The sequence below is a fragment of the Cyprinus carpio genome, chromosome A25 (genome assembly GCF_018340385.1).
Source record: "Cyprinus carpio isolate SPL01 chromosome A25, ASM1834038v1, whole genome shotgun sequence".
NCBI classification, from domain to species: domain Eukaryota; kingdom Metazoa; phylum Chordata; class Actinopteri; order Cypriniformes; family Cyprinidae; genus Cyprinus; species Cyprinus carpio.
Window position 1 is genome coordinate 13,937,679 of NC_056596.1, and position 25,961 is coordinate 13,963,639.

General features: G+C 33.5%; 1 pseudogene; it reads right to left on the reverse strand.

Annotated features, from left to right (window-relative positions):
* LOC109055657 lies at positions 1-24,220 on the reverse strand (annotated as a pseudogene).
* Positions 24,221-25,961: the final 1,741 nt, after the last annotated feature.

Here is a 25,961-nt window from a genome sequence, read left to right on the forward strand (position 1 = left end):
TACTTTTATTTGTAATATTTATTTAATTTCAATCACAAATATGCCATAGGTAGCAGAAAAAGACATAATAGAGGGAATATCCAAATGAAGTGTCAATGTAACAGTGAGACAGATTGTATTTATATTTGGTCAGAGATGAAAAACAATTGTAAATCAATTACAGTAGATCTTGTCTTTATGAGAACAAACAAAGATAAACGCATAATGGACATTACTGGTTTCATCTATGATAAGAACATTCTCACTATTGGTCACACCAGTGAGTGCAAAAATGAAGATGCTGAGTGGAAATTAATAATTAGTCTATTTGCAAACCTGTACATTCATAAATAGTCACACATACTAACCTCGCATCAAGCGGTTAGACGGGATTTCAGTGCCAAACTAAATTTCCTGATACGCTAAGCCCAAGACAGAGAGACAGTCTCACTCACACATGCAACAAAAGACACAATACATCCATCCATCCATCCACACACATGTGCAAAGGATCCGTTAACTACAACTGCATGAACTTCTTCCTGAGGCACTGAGCTGTAAGTGCACTTAGCTAAAACACATGTGCTTCTCTGCCACACCAAAGCATTAATAATACTATCATCAATATCTGGCCAGCAGCCATTAAGAATGAAGAGGCTGGGGGGGTCAGGGAGGCCGATCTCCTTCTCCGCATGGTGATTTGCAGTCCTCAGTTGTTGGTGGCAGTGCTTTCTGCTTCTTTGCTAGGCTCCTTGCTGCTGTCTTCCTTTTTGCTGCCCTCCTTCGAGTTCCGGTTGAGGGCTCCGTTGATGAAGCTTTCAGAACTCTGGCACTGGAAATGTTTCCTGGTGCCCACCAAAGACGGGTTGTTGACCAGCGTGTAGAGGAGCTGCCAGTGCGCTCGCGCCCGCTTGGCGCTGGACACCTTGTTCTGCTTCTTCTCTTGCTGGACCAGTTGAATACCTGAAAATGTTGAACATGTAAGAAAAAAATCAAACCAAAATACAAAAAAAGCATATTCAAATTCAAAAAAAAAAAAAATAAATGGCAAGAAAAAAAAAATCACTGATAATTCATTATTATAAATTACAACACACACACACACACACACACACACACACACACACACACACACACACACACACACACACACACACACACACACAAACACTTGCAGTTCAGTTTGATTCAGTAACTGCTTGCTATTCAGGTCACTGAATCAATCATCAGACTGACAGGTTAAGTCATCTATTTGAAAATTCATCCATTTATTAAAAGAACAGGCTCACAAGAATGATAACGTGTGCTTGTTTGCACTGTATGTTTTTGATTCACTAAAAAGAAGCAGTTCATAAGAGTCATTTGTTTGGAAAAAGTGAACCGAACCAGACTCCACTAGAGTGGTCTGTTTATGATTTATTACAAAAAACGGCTCATATGAGTTCTTCGTTTGTGATTTACACTTCACCGGTGTAGTTATAGCCTATTTTTTGATCAACTAACCAACTGCTTGAACTAACTAACTGAACCAACTCATGAGAATCATTTGTTGGGAAAACAAACTACACTGTTCGCGCTTCACTAAAAATTCACTAAAATGATTCACTAAAAAGAATCAACTCATAAGAGTCATTCATTTGGCGAATTGGACTCAACTGGTAGCACTGTTTGCATATGATTCACCTCAAAGAACCGACTCATCATAAGAGTCATTCGTTCGAGAATTAAACACCCTGGTCTTGTGTATGTTTTTGATTCAGTAAAATTAACCGATTTGCTTTTTAATAAGTCTTTAATAAATATTCCTTTAAAAAATGACATCTAAAATAAAGACACTAAATGCAAAGAAATATTGTCCATATAGAAGAGCGCTAATAATCATACAGCAAACTAACAGCAATAGCAAACCACAGTATCACAGTTGGAACATATCGCAATGTGCAATCACCACATGACGAGTAAAAAAACTATGAGTCACACACTCACACATGAAACAGTCAATTACAGAGCTCAGTCTGTGTAACCTACCAATGCAAGCATCAGTACATCTGTAGGTGTAAAATCAACAAAAGACAGGGCTGTTTAATGTTGAATACACACCACCTGCTGCCTATCATCTGTCAAACCCCATCAAACGCTGACAGATCTGATTTTGACTTAAGACAAACACGTAAAGCTTGAATTCCAGCTCCGCTCCGCTTTATGAAAGGAGATGAGCAGTGTGAACTGTGAATGCACAGAGGATGTTCACACTATGGACTCTCTCTCTCTGACAGGTCTGATTGAGCAGCAGCAGGGCCGCGGTGAGTTATTGCACATCGGGGCCCAATTTATCCTGACAAATGTAATCATTGCGGGAACGCTCGCCTGCTGCGTGCAGGGCAACATGATGAATCAATTATTCCAAAAACAAGGCCAACCAACCGTCTGTGTAAACAAACATAAATCACCCAAAAGAAATCAAACACAGATCAATATGAATCTCAGCTTTGGTCAGAGATTCGACAAAGATGATCTAACATCATTTTCCTCTGCTTTCTGTTTTGAAATGCATTAAAAGAAGATGAAACTAATCTGTTCATTTTAAACTCTACTGCATACTGGAAGTTCAATCTGTTTGCAATGTGGTGCAGGGCATGTTATAAATAATATTTTGTTCTGTACAAAATTATAACAAAATGTATTGTTTTATATAAAAGATTATTTATCAATCATATATATATATATATATATATATATATATATATATATATAATATATATATATATATATATACATATACATATATATATATAATATTTACATTAAAAAAATAATAAATTATGGTAATTAGCTGTGAACTATCCCTTACATATAGTACATATAATAACCATAATCCAGCACTTTTTATGCATGGTTAGTTAGAAATGATATTTTGTCATTTGACAATTATATAATCAAATGTATTAATTAAGACTATAAATTAATACATAAGTATAAAAATACCTTTTCCCCCACATATAACAGGGTTAATATATATATACATATAGCTTTATTTTTATTAATGTATTATTTTTTATAGTTATGGTAATTAGCTGTGTTTTTTATATAAATCAATATTATAACAAAATGTATTACTTTATACAACAAAAATATATATATATTTTTACAATATGTTCTAGATATATACCTGGGTTATTAAGTCATTATTACAATTATTTGTGACATTTTATAATAATATACATTTTTAATAATTATGGTAATTTACTGTGAATTATTCCTTATATATAGTACATATAATAACCCTAATGCAGCACATTTTACACATAGTTTGCAAATTGGTGCCCTCAGTACCTGTTGCAAATATATAAAAATTAATAAATGTAATAATATATTTACAATTATGTGTGTGTGTGCTATTATTAATTGATCTTATTAATAATTTATATTTTTTTATTATTTTTTTATAATTACAATTTTTATAATTAAAAACAAAATAATAATTATTGCGCCTGAAATGTCTGTTATTTTTTAGAAATATATATTTTTAACAACAACAAACCTTTACAGACATCCTCATACCTATTTGAAATCAGCTCAATGCATCTTTATTTTCAAAAGTTTGACTCACAGAAGGCCTGAAATGTACTCACTGATAAAGCTCACTGGACAAATTGAATGAGTGCAGCTTTAAAACAATAAACCGCATCCTCAGCCAAGTGGCTCTCTAACGAATTCAATTGAATCACATTGTTGTCATGAACTGAAGCGATAAAGAAATAAAAGCTCAGACCTTCTTCAGCATCTCTCATCCTCTGTGCAGAGAGATTGTCCTGGCCTGAGGTTTGCAGCAGCCAACAGAACACATAAATCACACATCAAAACTTGAGACCTGACCACCACCATCTTCAGGTAATGAGCGCAGCGGTAACCTGCACACAGAAGAAAAAAGCACAACATAGAAAAGAGACAATTTACATACAAATAACAATCACATCCAACATCTGACACCACAGAGGGTTCTGTTATCTGTGGTCGCAATCGAATTTCACTGTGGCACTTTTATCAGAAATATCAGCTTATAGTAAAAATACAGTTACATTTTATATTTCTGTTTGTAAAACTACAAATCTAGCTTTAAACTGATTGGAGGACTCTCGTTTGAAACCACAGAAATATATAAAAATTATATACAAACATAAAATATGTAAATATCGGATATAATTAATATTTAAAATGAAAATAAAATATTTAAAAAATACAAAAAAAATATTTTTATTTTTTAAATTATATTCAATACTTTAAAAATACAAAATAAATTATTAAATATAATATTGATGATATGGAGGGTGTTAATTTCTTTTTATGAATACATTTTACTGTAATTTTACCGCACTTTCATTGTTGATAGGGTATCTGAATGTGAATGCGTTGCGCTCTCCAGCAGTACCTGAGTCAAACGGCTCGACGTTGCGGTTGAGAAGGCTGATATCCAAGCGTCCCAAGTGAACTATATTGAAAAGGGCAGTGATGACTATCCTCCAAATGCCCAGTATAACACCAACCATGACATTAATCAGGAAGAGCATGTAGCTGAGAAGAAACAGACTCCCTCTGGAAAGAAAAAACAAAACAACAAACCTCCAACCAAGCTCTGTGATATAATACAAAATATAATGAATAAATATATATATGAAAATATATATATGGTACACAAAAATCCACCGATTTAGTTTATGAAGAAAATAAATTCCTGGCCTTCTATCATATCAAATATAAAAATAACTGTCGCCCATCTGTTTTTTGAAAACACTATAAAATAAAATAACACACAAAAAAAAAAAAAAAATATAAAAACTACAACTCATAAAACAATTAAAGCAAAAAATCAACCCTACACAAAATAACTACAAAACTCCACCTGACAATTTATGTAGAACTTTCTGGCTTCTTCAATATATATTATATATTATATAGATATATCCATCTATATATATATATATATATGGTCCCAATTTATATTAAGTGGCCTTAACTACTCTGTACTTGCATAAAAAAATAAGTACAATGTACTTATTGTGTTCATACTGTATTGAAAAACACTTTTGCTAAATTTATGTAACTTTTAACGGCATATTGAATATATAATGGAATATATATAAGGTATATACGGGTGTGAGGTTTGGGTGGTATGGGTAGGTGTAAGGGATGTTATATCAATATATTATATATAAATTATAAATATAATTCATATATAAATGAATTACAGATGTGGCCTTACATGCAGGTATTTTATAAAAATAAGTACAATGTAAAAACATGTATGTACCACAATACTTACATGCTACAGGTGAAATATGGGTTAATAAACAGTAAGTACATAGTAGTTTAAGGCCACTTAATATAAAGTGGGTACCATAATGAATTCTATATGTAATTACAAGGTATAAAATATAAGCATGATTGTATTACAAAATGATTAATTATTGTAAGTACATAGTAACTTAATATAAAGTGGGACCATATATCGATTGTGTTGAAAAAAAGTTAATATGAAATTCTTTAGAAATTTCATTAAATACAAAAAAATTTAAAAATTTCAATAATTAAAAAAAAAATGGATGTGTGTGTATTGTTGTCTGATCTTTCATGGCCTAGCAGATGGTGAATGCACACTAACATTAGAAGCAATAACAAGTAAGAGGCAGAACAGATGTTTTGACTGTTGTAATATTATGTATATTTAGCACCTGTTGTTCAGATCTCTTGTTCCTGCGTCCTTCTTGATGAACAAAAACCTGGAGGTCAGATGCTGGATCAGCACGGCCACGAACAGCATCAGCCAGAAGGGCTTCAGCAGAGAGAACATGTGAGTGGGAAGCATCTCAAGAGGCACTTGTCTAAATGCTGGCCTTTACGGTTTATGAGGAGAGATGACTGATAGGAGTGCTTTAGTCCAGATTCGTGGCTCAAAGGGTCACGACCCTGCAGTCACAGTCATCATCACCTGAGCTAAGATCGAGCAGAGTGAGGCCACTCACCACATCCTACCGATGATGTGGAACAGCATGAGATTGGTTCCATACAGGACGGGGATGATGATGAGGAAGACACCGAACAGAATGCAGATGAAGAATACCAGAGTCTGAATCACCATGCCTGGACACAGACACAATCAGACACGCAGGAGTAATCAAATATGCTCATAATCATGTTTGTGCACACACACACACACACACACACACACACACACACACACACACACACACACACACACACACACACACACACACACACACACACACACACATAAATAACATGATATTATTTAATGAGTTAAAAAAACAATGAATGAAATAATAAAATGAAAACAAATTAATAAAAATAATTAATAATTAATAATAATTTATATATAATATAAATTTATTTGTTTATTTAAATATTTAAATAAAAACACACCAAATTAATTTTCTTAATACATGTATCTGTTTTTTTAAACTGTAAATAATATAATACTATTATATTTTTTAAATAGAAAAAAACAAATAAAACCTTAACCTTAAGTTAACCTGTCATATTCATAGAAATAGAAAAAAGAAAAGAAAACAACAATAAATAAAAATAAAGAATTTATTTATTTACTTACAAACAGCACAAAATCCACCGTTTACCTTATAATTACCAATATTCCTAAAAGTTCATCAGTGCACATTATTCTACAGAATTCTTTTAAATCAAAACATAACAACTTTCTCCATTTTTATTGTCTGCTAAAGTACTAACTATAAACAATATTTTTAATATAGATATAAAAAATAAAATTAAAACAAAAAATGAATAAAACCAAATCAGTATACAATAAAAAAAAATTAATAATAAAAAAAAAAATTCTAAATAAATGTTTTTGGTGCACATTATTCTAAATATATATATATATATATCTATATATATATATAGATATATATATATATAGATATATATATATATATATATATTATAGTATATATATATATATATATTATAATACATTTCAACAATATAGTTTTATAATATTTTAAACAATAACATTATAATATAATGATATACTGTAATTTATAAATAAAAATAAATGAACAACAAACTAATTAATAAATAATCTAATCTAATCTAATCTAATCTAATCTAATATAATATAATATAATATAATATAATATAATATAATATATATTTAACAGAACAAACTCCTATTTACTTTCTTAAATATTTCTGGTCTTGATTGCACAATCATCAATGCACATTATTCTAAAGAAATTGTATTTATTTATGTATGTATGTATGTATGTATGTATGTATGTATTTTAATTACAACATAATAATCTCAATCTATTATGGATTTTTAAGGGAAACGTCCAGAAGGAAAAAAATTAATTAAAAACAAAAAAATTTGGTCAGTTCAAATTTTGTTTGTTGTTGTTGTACACAAACTATTGAACATGTGAAAAAAAAAACATTTCAGATTGTCTTTCTCACACTTTTACACTACAATGCAAAGAGTTATGCAGTGACAATGAGGGGCCATACAGAGAGGAAATGTGCTCTCACCGAGACAGATAAAGGCAGCCTGGTAACTGGTGAAGCCCATCCAGCAGACCAGTGCGGGCCGGGACGGTCTAATGCTCCTGTGGCAGTTATACACAGTAAAGATGTCTCCTCTGTACAGTCCCTTCAGATTAGACCTGAGGGAACACAGATACAGCCTTCACATACACCGCGTCTCTTTATGAAGAAGAAACTGAGATGGAATTGCAGGTCACAGAGTCAGACTGCATTAATGACATTTAAAAACTCAATTTGAAAAGTCATTATTTTTAATCTGCTATTCCTGACTGTAATTACCACATTCTCATTAGCCTAGTAAATGATTTTTTTCCTGTTTCACCTCCAGCTAGCTGTTATTCATAATAGAGGCAGTCAGTTATGATAAAGAGAAAATTATTAGTAATGCATTCACATAAGTGCATGAATTATGTGTGAATGTGCAAGTCAGGAGACGAGCTGGCGATGAGCAATAAAAAGAATGAAATATGTCAGCAAATCCTGAGGAAAACTTAAAAGTTATTGATGTATTAGAGTTATCTGAACTGAACAGTGTTGTTATATCATTTATATACTATTATAGGGGAATATATATATATATATATATATATATATATATATATATATTATCGTATTATAGTATAATTATATACATTTATACCTATATATATATATATATATTCATTATAGCTTTCTATTAAATTAGTTTTCATTTTTATATTTTCTGGTTTTATTTTAATTTAAAAATTTACATTTTGTTGTTTTTGTCATTTTTTAAATGTCTATATGGTTCTTAATAAATAATTTTATTTCAGTTTTAGTTGTAGTTGTTTTAGTATTTCAAGTTAAACAAAAAGAAAAAGACAATAATTAATAAATATATAATTTTTAATAACTCTTTTTATTTCAGCTTATATTAACTTGTTTTATTTCAAGTTAAAAAATATTTTAATGGTTAAAAATAAAACATAAAATAAATAAAAAAAAAATAAAACAATAAGTGAGAAATAAAAAAGATAAAGACAATAAAATAAAATAATAAAATACATTAGAAATAATAAATAAATAAATACATTTTAATTCAAATATATATAAAAATCTAAAATTAAAGTTACAGTATTGTACTGCTTTATTTCCAAAAATAATTTTTTTAAAGGTTTTAGTTTTAATTTAAGGTAACAATAATAACCCTGATATTAAAATTAAACTGGTAACATGATGAAGACAATAAAAAAAAAAACATAAAAAAAAAAAAATAAATAAAAAAAAACATTTTAATAAAAAAAAAAAAAAAAAAATATAAATCATTGCTTTATTTTTTGTAAAGATTTTTTTAATGCTTTAGTTTTAATTTTAGGTAACAATAGGGGAATAAAATTTTTTGGTATGCTTTAGTTAAATAAAGTACACAATAATCAATATATAATGGGAAATAAAAAAGAAATTAAAGAAAATAAAAATATTTTTAATATAAATTGTACATAAAACAATAAAATTATCTTATAACTAAAAAGAAACTTTAAAAAATAATATTATTTTCTAATTAAAATGTACGAAAATAAATTAGGAAATGTCAGTGTATTTTTTACTGTGAAATTAAATTTTTATTTACAAATTATCTTTTTGCATTGAAAGTGTTTTAATAAATGCACATTCGCATCATAAACACTATTTTGTTGACAGACCTACTCCGCGTAATAACCTGAAATAATTAAAACAACTAAAACACATAAAAAGAAAAACAAGATAATAAATAACCTACTCCGCGTAATAACCTGTGATATTTAAAAGTATTTTAACATCTAAAATGCATGATCAGAGAATCAGGATGTTACATCTGTGCATCAGCATGCATGTGACAGTTTGAGCCGGTTCATCTGACTGAATGTGTGGTTGTGAGGGTCACCTGTGCTGGACCATGGACCTCATGAGCATGAGCAGGTTGATTAGGCAGGACAGGGTCACCGCTGACAGATAGCAAACTGAAACACACACAATCACATGACCCAGACAGGTCACTGTCAGATGCACAAACACACTCTCACAGCCTCAGCACTTTTTCCCATTGACTTATTGGAAAACGAGTTCTGCTACAGTTCAGCAGTCGGCTTGCTGACTACTTCATTATTCATCTGCTGATTTACATGAGTGTTTAAAGCTGAGTGAAAGCGGATGCGTGCGATTCGGGCTCTGCATTTCACCCATCCAAGTGCACACACACAGTAGTGAACACACACCCAGAGCAGTTAGGGGTTCGGTGCCTTCCTATATAATTACAATTATGTATTTAAATATAATATAAATCTAATTACACATTTGTAACAATGAAGTTGCAATTTAGTATATTTAGTACAATTTAGTACATTTCAAATATACTTACTCAAATTATGTTAGTTAGTCAACACATCAAAATATGTGTACTTTAAAGCATAACAAAAAGTATTAAAACAATGATTTAAAACTTTACATTATTACTAAGTGCACTTTCTAAGTGTGCTTAAGTGTGTTAAAAACAGTAATGTAAGTGTCTCTCTTTAAGTACAGCTTTTTAAAAAAAATACACTACAAGTGCACACTCAGTACAATTAAGCACACTTCATTTGTGGCCACAGATTAATGTTTAGGGTGGCCACCGTCCCAAATTTTTGCGGGACAGACCAGAAATAGTGAGCTTTGTCCAGCATTCACTATATTTGGCAGACTAAATAAGTCATGTACAGTAAATTACAGTGTATTTTGGGTGAATTGAGTCCCTGGCACAATTAAACAAAGCTTATTGGCGATTTAAAACATTATCATCCAACAAGGCAAATATGCTTCACAACTAACGTAAATCAAGATTTACATAGTATAATAGTAGCAAAATCGATCTCTCTGAGACTTATTGCACATCACAGCTATGTCCTGCAACAGAACAGCCCAAGTATAAGAAGTATAAGAATGGGAGCGAACTCACTTTCCACACACCACAGATAGTACACTACAATCCTGACCACCTCCTGACGGTCATCTGACAGGATGATATTGAAACCAGCCAACAGGAAGGCGATGTTTTCGTCCACTCCTCTGCGGACGATGTGTAGGGTGGGCAGCACACCGGAGACCAGTAAGAGCGCCATCTAAGACATTCACAAGAATGGAAAATGCCTTGAAATACTAACATGCTACTTTAAATCAGTTAAAAGCACATTAATTCATACTTTTAGACAGAAATAATGCTAAAAGGGCTCGTTTGTTCAAGCGTTTACCTGACAAAGAGCAATGAACGCCACAACCACAGAGATCGCTAGTTTTAAAGGGAACCTAAAAACTGATGGAAAAGAAATAAAATGACAGTAATTTAAAACAAGCACTAATGTTTAAAAGTTTGGTGTTGGTAAGTCTCTTTTGCTCACCAAGGCTGCTTTTATTTGATCAAAACTATAGTAAAAATGTGAGATATTATTACAATTTGAAAGAAACTGTTTTCTGTTTCAGTATATATTAAAATGTAATTTATTCCTGTGATGATAAGCTGAATTTTCAGCATCATTACTCCAGTCTTCAGTGTCACATGATCCTTCAGAAATCATTCTAATATGCTGATTTGCTGCTCAAGATTATCAATAACAATATTTATTATCAAAATCAAGTTTTTCCTGACTCTCTGAATAGAAAGTTTTAAAAGAACAGAATTTTGCAACTTTTGTAACTAAAAAATGAATAAATGTCTTTACTGTAACTTTCCAACAATGTGATGCATTAATCCATCCTGAATAAAATTTTTTTTTTACCATCCTCTGGTGTGTAGATATAAGACTTGGCAGCATCTCTGAGTCTTTCAAACAGTTTGGGTTTTGATACGCTGGAACTGCAAAAGCAAGAGATAACAGCCATAAACAACAAGAAGCAGCATATTATTTTAAAATAATAGCCCTTCATTTTCTTTTAAATGCACAATTAGACTTTTAGTAAATGCTTATCTCTAAAGTCATTTACAGTAATGGGATTTTATCGGGATTCGAACCTGCAACCTTCGAACAACCAGTCTAAACCTGCAACCTCATGGTCTCTTGATATTTGAGGCATATCTGAAGTTTATTGATATATGCCTTATACCTTCCTACATCTGCTACTCTTATCTGGATATTTCCCTCCATTACGTTGCGTTCCTATGTAGACTATATCCTACTGACACAAAGGAGTTTCCCCGTAATAGGACACATTCCCTCACATGGCTCACGGGACTATATTCAATGGCACTCAGTATATTTTTACATAAAGAAGATCAGCATCTGTACAGTACAGACAGACTGAATGGCGTTAGTTCACACACTCCGGGACAGTGACGGATCACTATCTACCAATCTTTGCATAAGTGAATTTACAGTAGGTGTGATTCACCTCCTGTCAATGGAAATGAGGAAGGAACTAGTCTATAGGCAATATCCCATCTTCCTGTCCATTGTACAGTGCCCTGATTTCTATAATAGAAAGTACTTTACCTTTCCTTTCTTTCATTGCAATCAGAATCCATTCCATTACCAAAACGATTAGCTCACACTGCAGTATAACAAGCACTTCCTATTAATAAGCTACAAGATATGTTTTATTTTAATATTTTTTATTTATAGTATTTATAGAGTTTATTTCGTATTTATAGTATTTTATTTATTAATTCTATGGGGTTTGAAAACCCTAATTTATCTTATAATAAAATGTATAAAAAACAATTCATTTTTTAAATTGATAACATTGATGAAATTGTTATTTATAAAATGATTTGATAATCATTTAAATGATTTAATTTAAATTGAGTAATAAATAATTTATTTACAATACTATTTCAAATAATTTTATAATAACATAAATTATTTACATTTTGTAAAGAAGTTTTTACATGTGTAACCAGAGGAAAAATTCATTCCTTTACTTTTCTTTTTCCATATGATCAGCATCAGCTCTCTGTGAATGTATTATTATGGGTTAGTAGTATAATTTCTGCTGTTTTAAGCTTCTCGAACCTTTGGGTTAATAAATAATGGTGTCCATGTAAGTGTGCATCACCTGATTTTGGTGGGCTTTTTCTTCTTGAGAATCTTCTTCACATAATCTTGATAATAACTGCAACTGAGGTCCTGCAAGAAAGTTAAAATAAATAAATAAATAAAATGAAATTACTACAAATCTTCTCAAAATTAAAAACAGTTAAAAATGGTAATGTAGTGTGATCTAACAAAAACTTTGCTTGTCTGTATTATAGTTTCGTTAAATGTATAAAAAAAGATCTAGATTTGTCATTGTTTACTCGAAGTTTAGATGTGTTATGAGGGGATCGCTCCTCTTATTTCATCCAAACGTATTCGTCATAGCGATTATATCTGAATAAGTCTGGCATTGTCTGCTTCCTATGGGAAAACAACACACTGTTTGTGTAATGTGCTCTGTGAGTCAAACATAACCCAATCCCACTGAGCTGCTTACAATGATTAGAGCTCTGGAATGCAGGTGCCGAGTTTACAAAACTCTCCTCTTGCCTTTCCATGCTCCTAAGTCCCTTCATTATGAATTAACACAGAGGCGCTTAACTGGTGGGTCGTGGCCCAAAAATGGGTCACAGGTCTGTTGTAACATTGTCTACAGTATTAGGGGAAAAACAATGCTAAATAAAAAGGGATCAATGGCAAATAAGAGCATCCATGATAAATAAAAGTGGGAAGTCATGGCCTAATGGATAGAGAGTCGGACTTGTAACCCGAAGGTTGCGGGTTTGAGTCTCAGGTCCTGCAGGGTTTTGCAGCACTGACTGCCCTCTGCTCCGGGTGTGTGTGTGTTCAAACTGTGGTGTCACTTGGATGAGCACAGATCCAAGTAAAGGACAGCCAAAAATTCACTTCACTTTTCACTTTGAAATCAAAAATATTTAAAACTCTAGATTAAAACGCATGCCAAGTATTTATGGCTTAATGTGGCTTTCAAAACTTTAATACCATGTTCAAGAAAAGTTCTAATCTAATGACCAAGTAAAAATTAATAACATATTTTCTTTACACCTTGATATATAAGGTACAAGTATTATGAATTCTTAATTCACAAATTCTTAATTCACAACATCATTGAACATAATAAACACATAATTATTTTATGTTTGTTTTCAAATATTAATAAGCATTAAAGCAGTTACATTAAAGAAATAATAATAAAAGATTATGCCTTAATTAGATTAGCTGTAAGCCTTTTATTTATTTATTATTTATATTTCACTTTGGGAAAAAAACAACACATAAACAGTTGTATTATCCTGATATTTCACTTTGGGAAAAAAACTATTCCTTGACAGTATAACATCATAGACTAATGAAAGGGGGAGCTGACAGGCACAACCTAACTACCTTTCAGATCTTAGGAAGTGAAGCAGTCTGCAGAACAAATAGACATACATACACGAGACGTATGTTCGTATAAAAATGACAAAAGATTTTATATCAATTAAATGCAGACATCATACTAATTTTTATTACAAAAACTTATTATTTAACAAACTGTATCAAACTTTTTGATGCTTGAAACCCCCTTTTTATTTTTTATTTTTTTTTTCAAACAATTTGATCGTTTAATATAGCTTCCCCTTTATTACACAATCAGGACAGCAGTCTCACCTCCGAGCCGTTGCTTGTCTCTGTGTTCTGTAAACCTTTAAACAGAAGCAGTGGATACTGGAAGCTAAGAAAAGCCAGACAGGCAATCTGAGGAAGGCTGCTGAACAGAGCGTTCACTTATAGATCTTCATATATCAAACAACATCAAATGTTTGCAGTCCTTTGTCTCGCTATATTACCCACAATTCCTGCCACCCATATTCAATGCAAATCAATCATGAAATTTCACTCAGAATTCATATTACAAACCTAACAAGGCTTTCTTTATAAAGTCCTAAAAATAACTGAATGGCTTTCAGGATGAATTCAGTCAGCCAGTTTGGTCCTTTTGTTTCCTTGCTAAATCCATGAAGCAGGCAGAACAATCAAACTAAACTGGAATGTTTTATTTTATTGTGTATTTTGTGTAACATTGTTGTGACAGAATCTAAAGTGATTAGCTGAAGCAAAGCACCACAGTGAGATCCTGAGAACCAGAACGAATTGTGTCGAGGTTTAACCATTCATTTAGAAGATGTGAGGACATCGGGAACAGAACGGAGGACTGATGGGATGAGGTTAATGAACTTAAGCTGCTACAGAAGAGTTTGAAAGTCTCATTCAACATGCTCTAAAAACACAGTGGGAAAGTATGCTTATATTTTACAGGTGATGTTTTCGATCCATATATCCATGGTAAGTGGTACCTGTGGCGTTTTGGGACAGTCCACCTTCTGCCAGACCAGAACTCCAAAGTGTGTCCACGACAGCAGGCTGCCCAAGACGTAACCCACCTTGTTATGCAGCGTACCGCAGGCTAGAAGAGGGTAGTACAACGCGGGGTAGTACAACAGAGCCAGGATCAGCCAGAACTCTACAGGCATACAGAACAAAATAATATAGTCCACTTAAACATCTCTGTGCTCTCAAACTGGACCTAGCCTAAAAGAGCACAGTACTGTCTGGATTTGCTTATAAATAATTTGCGGCCCAGTGGTTAAAGGAGGCTGCGACTCGAAAGGTTTTGATTTCAAACCCTTAATGGTGCAATCTGTTGTGACCTTGAGACACTTATATGAATAAATCTCCCAAAAAACACAATTTTGAGTGTAAATTGATTTAAATTTGGGCCTGTTTCTCATATAATGCCACTCTCTCGTGAACGCACGTACGACAGTTAGCGGAAGCGGATTATTATTATTTTTTGTTTAATCTATAAAGACCTGAATGTTTACAACATTGCAATAATTATTGTCCTTGACCAAAAGGGAGTTAAGTGTACAACGATGGCGACTCAAGGTTTTGTTTCTTGTGGGAATCGAACAAGCAACCTTCTGTTCACTAGTCCTGAGTCTTAAACACTAGACCACATCATAAAATGAAGCCTAAAAACTGAATAAATACTGCCATAAATCACACTATGAATGCATTTCAACACTCCATGAAGCAAGAAATTTAGTCACCGTGCCTTTGTTTACGACGTCTTTAGTGAAAGGAAGTGGATGGTGACTGAGGACCATTGCAACCAGCTTGCAGAAGAGAACGCCATACACAGCTACGGCAAGGCCCTTGTGTTGTGTGTGGTCTAAAAAGTTTACTGGGCTGAAGAAAAGAACAGAAAAAAAAACATTTTTAGCATGTTGCCATGAGGTTCTGGGTGATTTATTGGCAGATGTCAAACTGACCTGAGTAAACCTGTAAGTCCCCTCTGATTGTCACCCAGCTTCTGTCGTCTGGCCAGGATGGCGAGAACCAGCATGACCACCAGCTTTGGACAGAAAGAGAGGACAATTTGTCAGTATTACAACCTCCCTGACTTCCTCTAAAGGCCCAGCAGAGGCTGGTGCAGCTGGGACTTTGACCCTTTATTAACCCCTTCAGCTTCACAGCTTCTCGGTTCAAATGAAACCACAGACCCCTATGAAACAAGGGCAGAACCCATTTCCAAAGACGCTGCCTCTGTTTCTGGTATGAGTAAGTGCACAGGCCTGGGATCAGTGACCTGCAGTGACCTGTAACACTTTTAGGAGGCGTCATGGCCAAAGGTGACATCTGAGTCCACATGGGTCCATCATAGTTAATTAGCATGTGGCTTTTTGCATAAATATCAAAGAAAGGAAAGGACCAGGAACTCAGCGGGAAGTCTGGGAGTTACAAGATGAGTGACAACAAATGTGTGTTTGAAATGTTTTTCAAACTTTTTATGCAAAATTACTATGACAGTACCATGATATCTCGTGGACACACTATGGTATTTTGCAGTGGTCAAATATTATAGTTAACCAAAACTAAAATCACCCCCCCCCCCCCCAAAAAAAAAAACTTTCATTACTTCAAATAAAATAACCTTTAACAGAAATAAATGATTTTATTTCACCTAGTTGCCAAGTCAATTAAAACGTACATAAAAATTAATAAAAGAAATATAGCTAACGAATAAAACTACGAAATTTTAAAATCGACTTAAATTATAATAAAAAAATTAAATATAAAAACAAATTCAAAATATTACTAAAAACTATAACAGTATATTAGTGATACTAAAATAACACTGGAGACTGGGATTAGTAGATATTGCTATGAGATTTTTTGCACCTCTTAAAATAAAAATTAAGATATAATAATAATAATAATTATAACAATAATAAATATATATATATAAAAAACACATAAGACTAATGTATTAATTAATAATTAATTTTATTTCTATTTATTAAATGATCCAATATATGTGTGTGTATATATTTGGACACAAAATATATATATAAAAATACATATTTCTATATATAAATACAAATATATATATATTGACATGGTTATTTCTAGATTTGGACACAAAGGTGCTTTTTAAAATATCCAAATACTGTCTGTCACTAGTGCTTTGATTTATACCATGGTAATGTCTGATTTCAAAGAAAAAAAGAAAATTGAGAACATGAAACCAGTCTGTTTCATTAGAAGGGAACTCACAGATATTGCAGCAATGCATATGTGGAAGAGGTCTTCCTCAGCTGTGGGGTCACATGGTGGGATAACTCTGAAAATTTCACAAACACAGTGTATTTGTCATAAGCTGTTGCAATCCAGGCCGATTACTCAGCATAAACGTGTTCCCTTCCTCCCCTCCGTTCCCAAGCAATAGACCATTACTTATAAGAGCACTTCTACTGAACTTCTTCAAATGCAGATTATTAATTTAAACTGATTGTTGTAGGGAATCTGACTGACGTGAAATTCCAGCACATGACCCCACTCACACTTCTGAGTAAACTGAAATGCTGAGATGGCAACTAAAGGCCATGGTAACAGAAACTCAGAGACGAATGAAAAGCCCCTGTGTTTGGTTTAGGGAAGTCTTGGACAAGGCATGTGATGCACTGAAGTAACCCTAGATTCACAGTTTGGTGATTTGTTACCTAAAATCCAGCCGAAAAGTCTTTTGCATATGTGAAAAGAATCAAAGATGAGATCAAAGTAAAAAAAATCTCATCACTTTCAGCAGAAATATAATCAGATATGTTTGTAAATGCTTTGGGTAGTGCATTATGAGATGGCAACAGACTATATGATGAGCAGCAATAAAGATAATATCTAATGAATATCTGATGACCTTAACCATGTTATCTAGCTGAAATCACAGAAGTTAATGTCTAAACCCAGAGAACCCATGAATGCACACTTATCATGTAATTTGTTTTTAAATGAAATGAAAATTGTAACAATATAAATACACATTTTATATATATAATTGTCAATTTTTAAATACATTTTATATATGTGTGTGTATTATGTAAGCTGACACATTTAAACATATAAACTATAAAATTAATAAATTATAAAAACGAAATATTGCATTATAATTATGAAATATAATGTGTAGCTACTTATTAAAAATAGCATAAAAGTGTATATATGTGTGTCTCTCTCTGTGTGTGTGTTTGTGTGTGTATATATATATATATATGTGTGTGTGTGTGTGTGTGTGTGTGTGTATATATATATATATGTGTGTGTGTGTGTGTGTGTGTTTGTCAAGTTATAAAATGTATACATTTTACATGTTAAATTATAATGATGCAAAAATATATTACAAATATAAGTCACTTTTATTTTTATTTTCCCCCCACTTACAATATATAAGTCACTTTTATTTTTATTTTCCCCCCACTTACAATGAATCATAAAGTTGTGATTGATTTTTAGAATTAATATAAAAATAAATTTAATAGACATTTTAAACATAAAATACATGTGTGTGTGTGTATAGATTGTAAGATTAAGCTTAAACATTTAAACATAATTAACTATAAAATTAATTATAAAAACAAAATAGTATATTTACAGTGGGGCTCAAAAGTTTGGGAACCCCTTGCAGAATCTGTGAAAATGTGAATAATTTTAACAATATAAGAGAGATCATACTAAATGCATGTTATTTTTTATTTAGTACTGTCTTGAGTAAGATATTGTACATAAAAGATGTTTACATTTAGTCCACAACACTAAAAAAAAATTGCTGAAATTATTAAAATAACCCCATTCAAAAGTTTGGGAACCCTTGGTTCTTAATGCTGTGTGTGGTTACCTGGATGATCCACGACTGTCTTTCTGTTTTGTGATGGTTGTGCATGAGTCTCTTGTTTGTTCTGAACAGTTAAACTGAGAACTGTTCTTCAGAAAAATCTTTAAGGTCCTGCAGGTTCTTCAGTTTTCCAGCATCTTTCCATACACAAACACTACAAATCAGTCACTCAAACACAACTATTAAAAACTTTTCACACTGAGGACAATTGAGGCACTCAAACACAACTATTAAAAAAGGTTCAAAACATTCACTGATGCTCCAGAAGGAAACAAGATGCATTAAGAGCTGGGGGGTGAAAACTTTTGAACACGATGAAGATCTCCAAATTTTTCTTATTTTGTTGAAATATAATTTTTTTTCCATTTAGTTCTGCCCTTCATAAGCAACAGAAGATACTTGTGTGTTTCCCGTTCAAAAATTAAGTACAATTTACCTTGATCTTCAAATTCCAAAAGTTTTCACCCCCCAGCTGTTAATTAATCTTGTTTCCTTCTGGAGCATCAGCGAATGTTTGAAACTTTTTTAATAGTTGTGTTTGAGTGCCTCAATTGTCCTCAGTGTGAAAAGATGTATCTCAAAATCATACAGTCACTGCTGGAAAGGGTTCAAATATGCAAAGATGCTGGAAAACTGAAGAACCTGCAGGACCTTAAAGATTTTTCTGAAGAACAGTTCTCAGTTTAACTGTTCAGAATAAACAAGGGACTCATGCACAACCATCACAAAACAGAAAGACAGTCGTGGATCATCCAGGTAACCACACACAGCATTAAGAACCAAGGGTTCCCAAACTTTGAATGGGGTTATTTTCAGCAATTTTTTGTGTTGTGGACTAAATGTAAACATCTTTTATGTACAATATTTTACTCAGGACAGTACTAAATAAAAAATAACATGCATTTAGTATGATCTCTCTTATATTGTTAAAATTATTCACATTTTCACAGATTCTGCAAGGGGTTCCCAAACTTTCAAGCCCCACTGTAACTATATATAGTACTGTAGATAGATATCATGAAAATAATGCAGAAATATCTTACAAATCTAAGTGAAATGTTGTCACCGCCCCCCGCCCCCCACCAAACTTATAATGAATCACAACAAAGTTTTGATAAATGTAAAAAATTTACCATAAAGAACCACATTCATAAACACAAATTAAGAGCACTTACTCGACAGGAGGTTTGGTTGGCACTGCATTTTCGTACCATTCTGAGTAGTCGTAGTAGTCTTTCACAGTTTCAGCACTCATGGTGCCAACCTACAGATGAAACAGTAGTTTCAGTGTGCTCCAATAACTTAGAGAGCAGCCAAAATCAGTCTTCCGCACTCCTGTGGGACACAAAATGCCCTAATCGTTCAGTTTTGGAGGGAAAAACAAAGTTAAAGTCTCCTTCTCTCCACTTTCTTGCTCTCTTGTTCAGATGCCCTGTTACCACTGCGGCCGAGAGCTGTGAGGAGCAATGTGACGTGTCCCTTTCTGTAGCATGCCAACCCAAAATGCCTTTACTTCAGCTTGGATCTCCTTTTCAGATGGGGGATTACCACTTCACTGGAAACCAGGAGAGAGAGAAAAGCAATGGAGAGAGAGGAAGAGGGGGTGTGAAAGCAATCCAGAGAGAAGTTTTTCAGACAGGGGCGACCGATCTCTCCTGCCACCTGTAGTTCAGAGGGATTAGGTGGACTTCCAAGGGCCGTCCTGTGGCTGGAATTGAGAGTTTGAATGAGCGCTGGACTTATAATACTGAGTCAAAACAGGCTGGAACTGTGTGGGGGCCGAATGTTGACATATTCCACTGTGATAACAGGGAAATTCATGTGTGGGAGCGCCATTCCAGTTATCAGGTAGAGATTCCCAATGGTGACTTACAGCGTGAGGTATAAGGAAGTCATTTCCATGAACCACACACACGTATCGACACACATGTGAAGAATCAAGTCAGGGTGCAGTACAAATTACACTTTCTAAAGTGTTTTTATTTTGTAACAGCTGTAGAATTTTATCTTCAGAAGATAAAATGAGTAAGATAAAGTGTTTAAACCATTATTCTAACACAATCACAGATATTTTTAACTTAAACAGTGTTTTTAAGATGCCTAAACCCACTGCATTGTCATTTTTGTAGATTTCATACCTGAGAACTAATAAGATGAGATCACATTTATGATATGAATGAACGTACAAACACCAACCAACATGAACAACCACATAACAATGCACTAAAAATCACTCAAAACACCTGCCAACTCGGCAAGGTGTGCTCACAAACACACAGCTTTTCACTTTACAAGATGTTAATTGATGGACTGGAGCTGTGTGGATTACTTGTCAATTATTGTGATGTTTTTATCAGCTGTTTGGACTCTCATTCTGACGGCACCCATTCACTGCAGAGCATCCACTGGTGAAGTGATGTAGTGCTTAATTTCTCATCTACACCTTGGATGGCCTGAGGGTGAGTAAATTATAAGAAAATTTTTGGATGAACTATACCTTTAAGATGTATTGCCACACCCCTCTACCGCACCCACAAAATGACCACGCCCCCTTTAGATTGAGGGAACAGGGAGGTTTTTGCACCTTTCAGCTGCATAGTTGCCCTCATTATGAAGGGTTTACAGCCAAAGATGGTTAAGAAAAGTTACACAAATCCATTTATAACAATGGCGTTAACTTGGAAAAGCCCCCCCCCCCCCCCCCCCAAAAAAAAAAATTCCGGAGACAAAGCAAAGCAGGATTTACAAATAAAGGTTGCAGAACAAAGAATGCTTTGAACAGCTTTGATTACATCATGGAAATGTGCCAGAAAGTGTGCTTATACGGGTTGGAGAAGGTCAATGCTTATTTCCATCAAACACCTTTGTGTGGAAGGTTCTGACGCATCTGATTTCCAAATAACTTTGACAATGAATCACTGTTTGAAACGTATCTAAGAGAGATAAGGCTAACACTTTTCCAAACTTTGACTATCCTATCTTTCCTCACCAATTTCAAAGAATTCAATGCAGCCATTCCTAAAAAAAGACACAGTGCACCATTCCCTGAAGACATGAAACCACAGCTCTATTTTCTTTATTTTCATAATGAGTCAGGCTGACATATGTAGAAACTTGATCTGTGTAATATCCCTCCTACAGTTACATTCACACCTTCTTACATACTGGACTGGTGCTGACGTAACAAATGACCCCAACAGAATTACATTGTGAATCCCGTCAGAATCATGGACCACCACTGTGGCTGGCCTTTGAAACGGTGTACTTAGACGATTAATTCTGGCATGGTTAAACCTCAGTGGGAACCTGTCATTGTCCACAGGAGCTTTCGACAAGGAGGAAACTGATTAAAGAGGTGACACCATTGAGCACACAGCCCTAGATGGATGCTGCCAGTAATGACTTCTTATGAGCTGCCATCATTTAAGGGCTCTGGGGACGATTTCCAGTCACCATTTACCAAGAAAACAGTCTCCATGGTGCCGTGCCATTGACGTGAGGCTTTTAGTGGAGGATAAAGAAGGTCAGGTGACAACAGACACCGCCATTGCATTAGCTGACAATGAATTTCTGTATATACATGGAGAAGAGATGCAGTTGGAGTTAATGAAGATAAAGTAGCCTATATGATAAATGAATGATGAAAACTGAAAATGGCACATCTAAACACTATCATTACTCCCCAAAGTATGCGATTTCGAACGCAGCCAGCCAGCATTGATAATGAAATTTATTATCTTTATAGATTTTTTTTTGCATGTACAAAATAACATAGGGTCATTCTATGTCAAATCAACCAAATTTCAGAAACTTCCCAGGTTAAATTGCGATTGTCATGCATAACTTTCAGTGAAGCACGGTTCAGTGATCAGTAGTAAATCTCCATCCGAAAGCAAGAGGGAGCTTTCGAGCAGAATCTCCAAATATGCCCAGCAGAAAAAAATCAGGAAATACCTACAGTGGTTGCTGAATAAACAGAAGATTTAAAGGGATAGTGAACCCAAAAATGAAAATTTCCCCATGATTTACTCACCCTCAATCCACCCTAGGTGTATACGACATTCTTCTTTTTCAGATGAATACAATCAGAGTTATATTAAATAATGTCCAGGTTAATCCATGCTTTATAATGGGAGTGGATGTTAGCCCAAAATTTGAAGTCCAAAAAATGCACCCATCCATTATAAAATCCGCTGGACGCCACTCTCTCGTGAACGTGCGTACGACAGTTAGCGGATGCTAGAGATTAAGATTTATAAAGTTGTAAATATGGATATTTTTTTTACACAAACGCACAGCAATCACATTCGATTAATTGTGCAACCCTAATAATACACATACACAGTACACACACATATATTTGGAAAACAAAAACTTTTATTTTGGATGTGGTTAATCGCGATTAATCGTATTAATCGTTTAACAGCACTACTATAAAGTAAGTTTCAGCAGCTTGTGACTTGACTATATCTGTCAAACTGCATTAAAATTGTATTTGTGACTTATTGGTATAAATGTGGTACACATAAAAAATAAAATAAATCTACTGTAATCATCTGTTTTGAACTAGTTTGCACCAAAATGTTGGGGTGTTGCTAAGGTTTTTTGAGGGACTTTTAGCATGTTGCTATGCCATTGCTTAGGGGTTCTGGCAGGTTACTGGCCTAAGTTAAAATAAATAAATAAATAAAAACACCACCCCCAAAGGGGGAGATGCCAAAGTTATAAGAGGTTTGTTCAGAGTGTAAAAGAGAATAAACTCAAACACCACTAACTAGGTCTTCCTGATGCACATGCAAGGTGTAAGTGGTTTGTTGCGCTCCAAAATGTTATTAGCCCACCGTCTCCTGACTTCAGGTCATGACAGGTCAACCCATGACTCATGCACACGCGCGCGCGCACTGTCTTTCACCTGAACTTTGCGAATAATTATAGAACAGCTGCATTATAGATGATTGTGTGAACGGATCCATCACAACGTGCATATTTGGTCATAGCTCACGTGCATTCATAAACAATTTAATTATGCAGCTGTTCTGATGACGTTTATGATAAATTTGGACGTGCTTTTCTGTTAATATAAATATATATATATATATATCCTGCTTCATTTAGTTTATTTTTTAGTTTTTATCTAATCTTTTTTTATTATTATTTGTGATAAGTACAAAGCTTTTTTATTGTTATTTTTTAATAGTTTCCCAATCTACAGTTAGTTCCTTTCTAAAATTTGTTATAGCATTAAGTACCAATAAAAAAAATACAATTAAGTCACAAAGAAAATGGAAACAATTTAATCAAATTTTTAATGACTCCTTACCTTGATTCCAAGAGATCCAAATGATCAGTCCCACCTTGAGAACCTTTGCATTCAGTATGTTTCTTCAGCAAAGTGGATTTTTTGGGTATCTCACTACTTTACAGTGTTTTGAATGAGGTTTTGTGTGAACACTGCATGCGGTCTCTACAGACTTTGACCCTTTCTTGCAGTGGCCACAATATCTTGGTAACGAACTTCGGAAAGAAAAAAGACACAAGGAAAGTGCTGTTGTAAGATAGGACACTTCTTGGCTGAAGTTCAAATCAGTGGCCTTTGATCACTGATACGGAACATCAAGGAAAATTGATACATGTTTTGCTCTGCATTCACATAGTATTGGATAGTTGGAGCAAAGTGTTCTGCAAAGGAATGCATACCATACAAAAACATTTGTATTTTATTGCTGAACACACCAATACACACATGCATTGCGCACATATCACAGAGAGACAAAGTTGTGATCATAGCATGAAGCTTTATGATGCCTTCAACTGACCCTGGGAACCAGTAACCTCTGATGACAAGCACAATGGCCTTCTGACTGTAGCTACAGCAACAAAACAAAACTTATATATGCGCTATATGTTCTTTATACAAGTACAAACCAGCTGCAGTGCTATAATTGGATTCTAATTAACGTAATTTTTCTCACCACATTGTTTTTCTTGATATTCCTTCATCATGCAGTGAGAATGGATCAGGATTGAAGACAAGGAGCTGGATTTTGTTTTTGAGGTTGTGAATATGTGGTTTATGGAGAATCCTCTACTAGAAGACTCTGCTTCCCAGGTCCTCTTGAGACTTGAAGATGGAGATGTTTTGGAGAAAAGTTCTGATACCATTGCCCAGGCCACATTGGATGAGGTTTATTCTTTCACACGCAACAAGTTTGTCTTCTATTTACTCAATGGCAGGCCAGTTTTAGAGCCCCAACAGTCTTAAATTCACATGATGTTACCGTTTGTGGGTCAATGACATTATGCTGTTTTTGGCCTATCTTTTATTTTGTTCACAAATAAATAAAAAAATAAAATTTCTACATATCATGAATTAAATGCACAACTTCTGTTTTTAATTTCTGAATTGAAATTCATTTTATTTTTATTTTTTTCTGGTGCATAAAGTAAAACAGATGTCAGGGTGGTACAACTGTGCTGATATTCTAACGTAGGAAAAATTATGAAAAAGCATGTTCTTTTATTTAAAAAAATATATATAAAAATGTTTTTTTAGAAACATTTGTCCACCAAATCGAAGGCATGTGGTTCGACCAACATGAAAATACATGCAAAAAATAAATAAAAAGAACAGGAAATGATGTCATAGAGTGGACCCCTGACGGACCTTATAATGACTAGGCAAGATTAATTCAGGTTGTATAATGTCATGTGCAGTCACCGGCAATAGTCTCATGGGCAGTGCGCTAACATAAAGCGCCATTGCGCTCTGGGTGTCCCGAGTTCGAGTCTCTTCCCACTTCACTTCCTGTCTACAATACTGTCCTTTCCTAATAAAAAACTAAAAATAAATCTTTAAATTAAAAATTAATCAAATTTGTAAATAAATATTTATATTTATAAAAAAATAATAAATAATATGATTAAAATAAATAACACTAACACGAAAAAATATACAAATATAACGATTAAGGTGTGTACACTAACATGCATTCATAGTCAAAGGGAACTGTCATTAATTTTTACTTGATGGTTACATCACATGACATTTTTGTGTCATTAAATTTAAAATTCTTAAAATGTGGTATAAAAGTTTTTTAAAACCATATGACACCAACATTAATATAAAGAGTACCCCTCTAAGAACTTGGCATATGAGTTTAAACTAGATTTTCTTTATTTTGGATATTTGTATTCATTACATTTTATAGCTTTCTGCAAGAATGACAAAA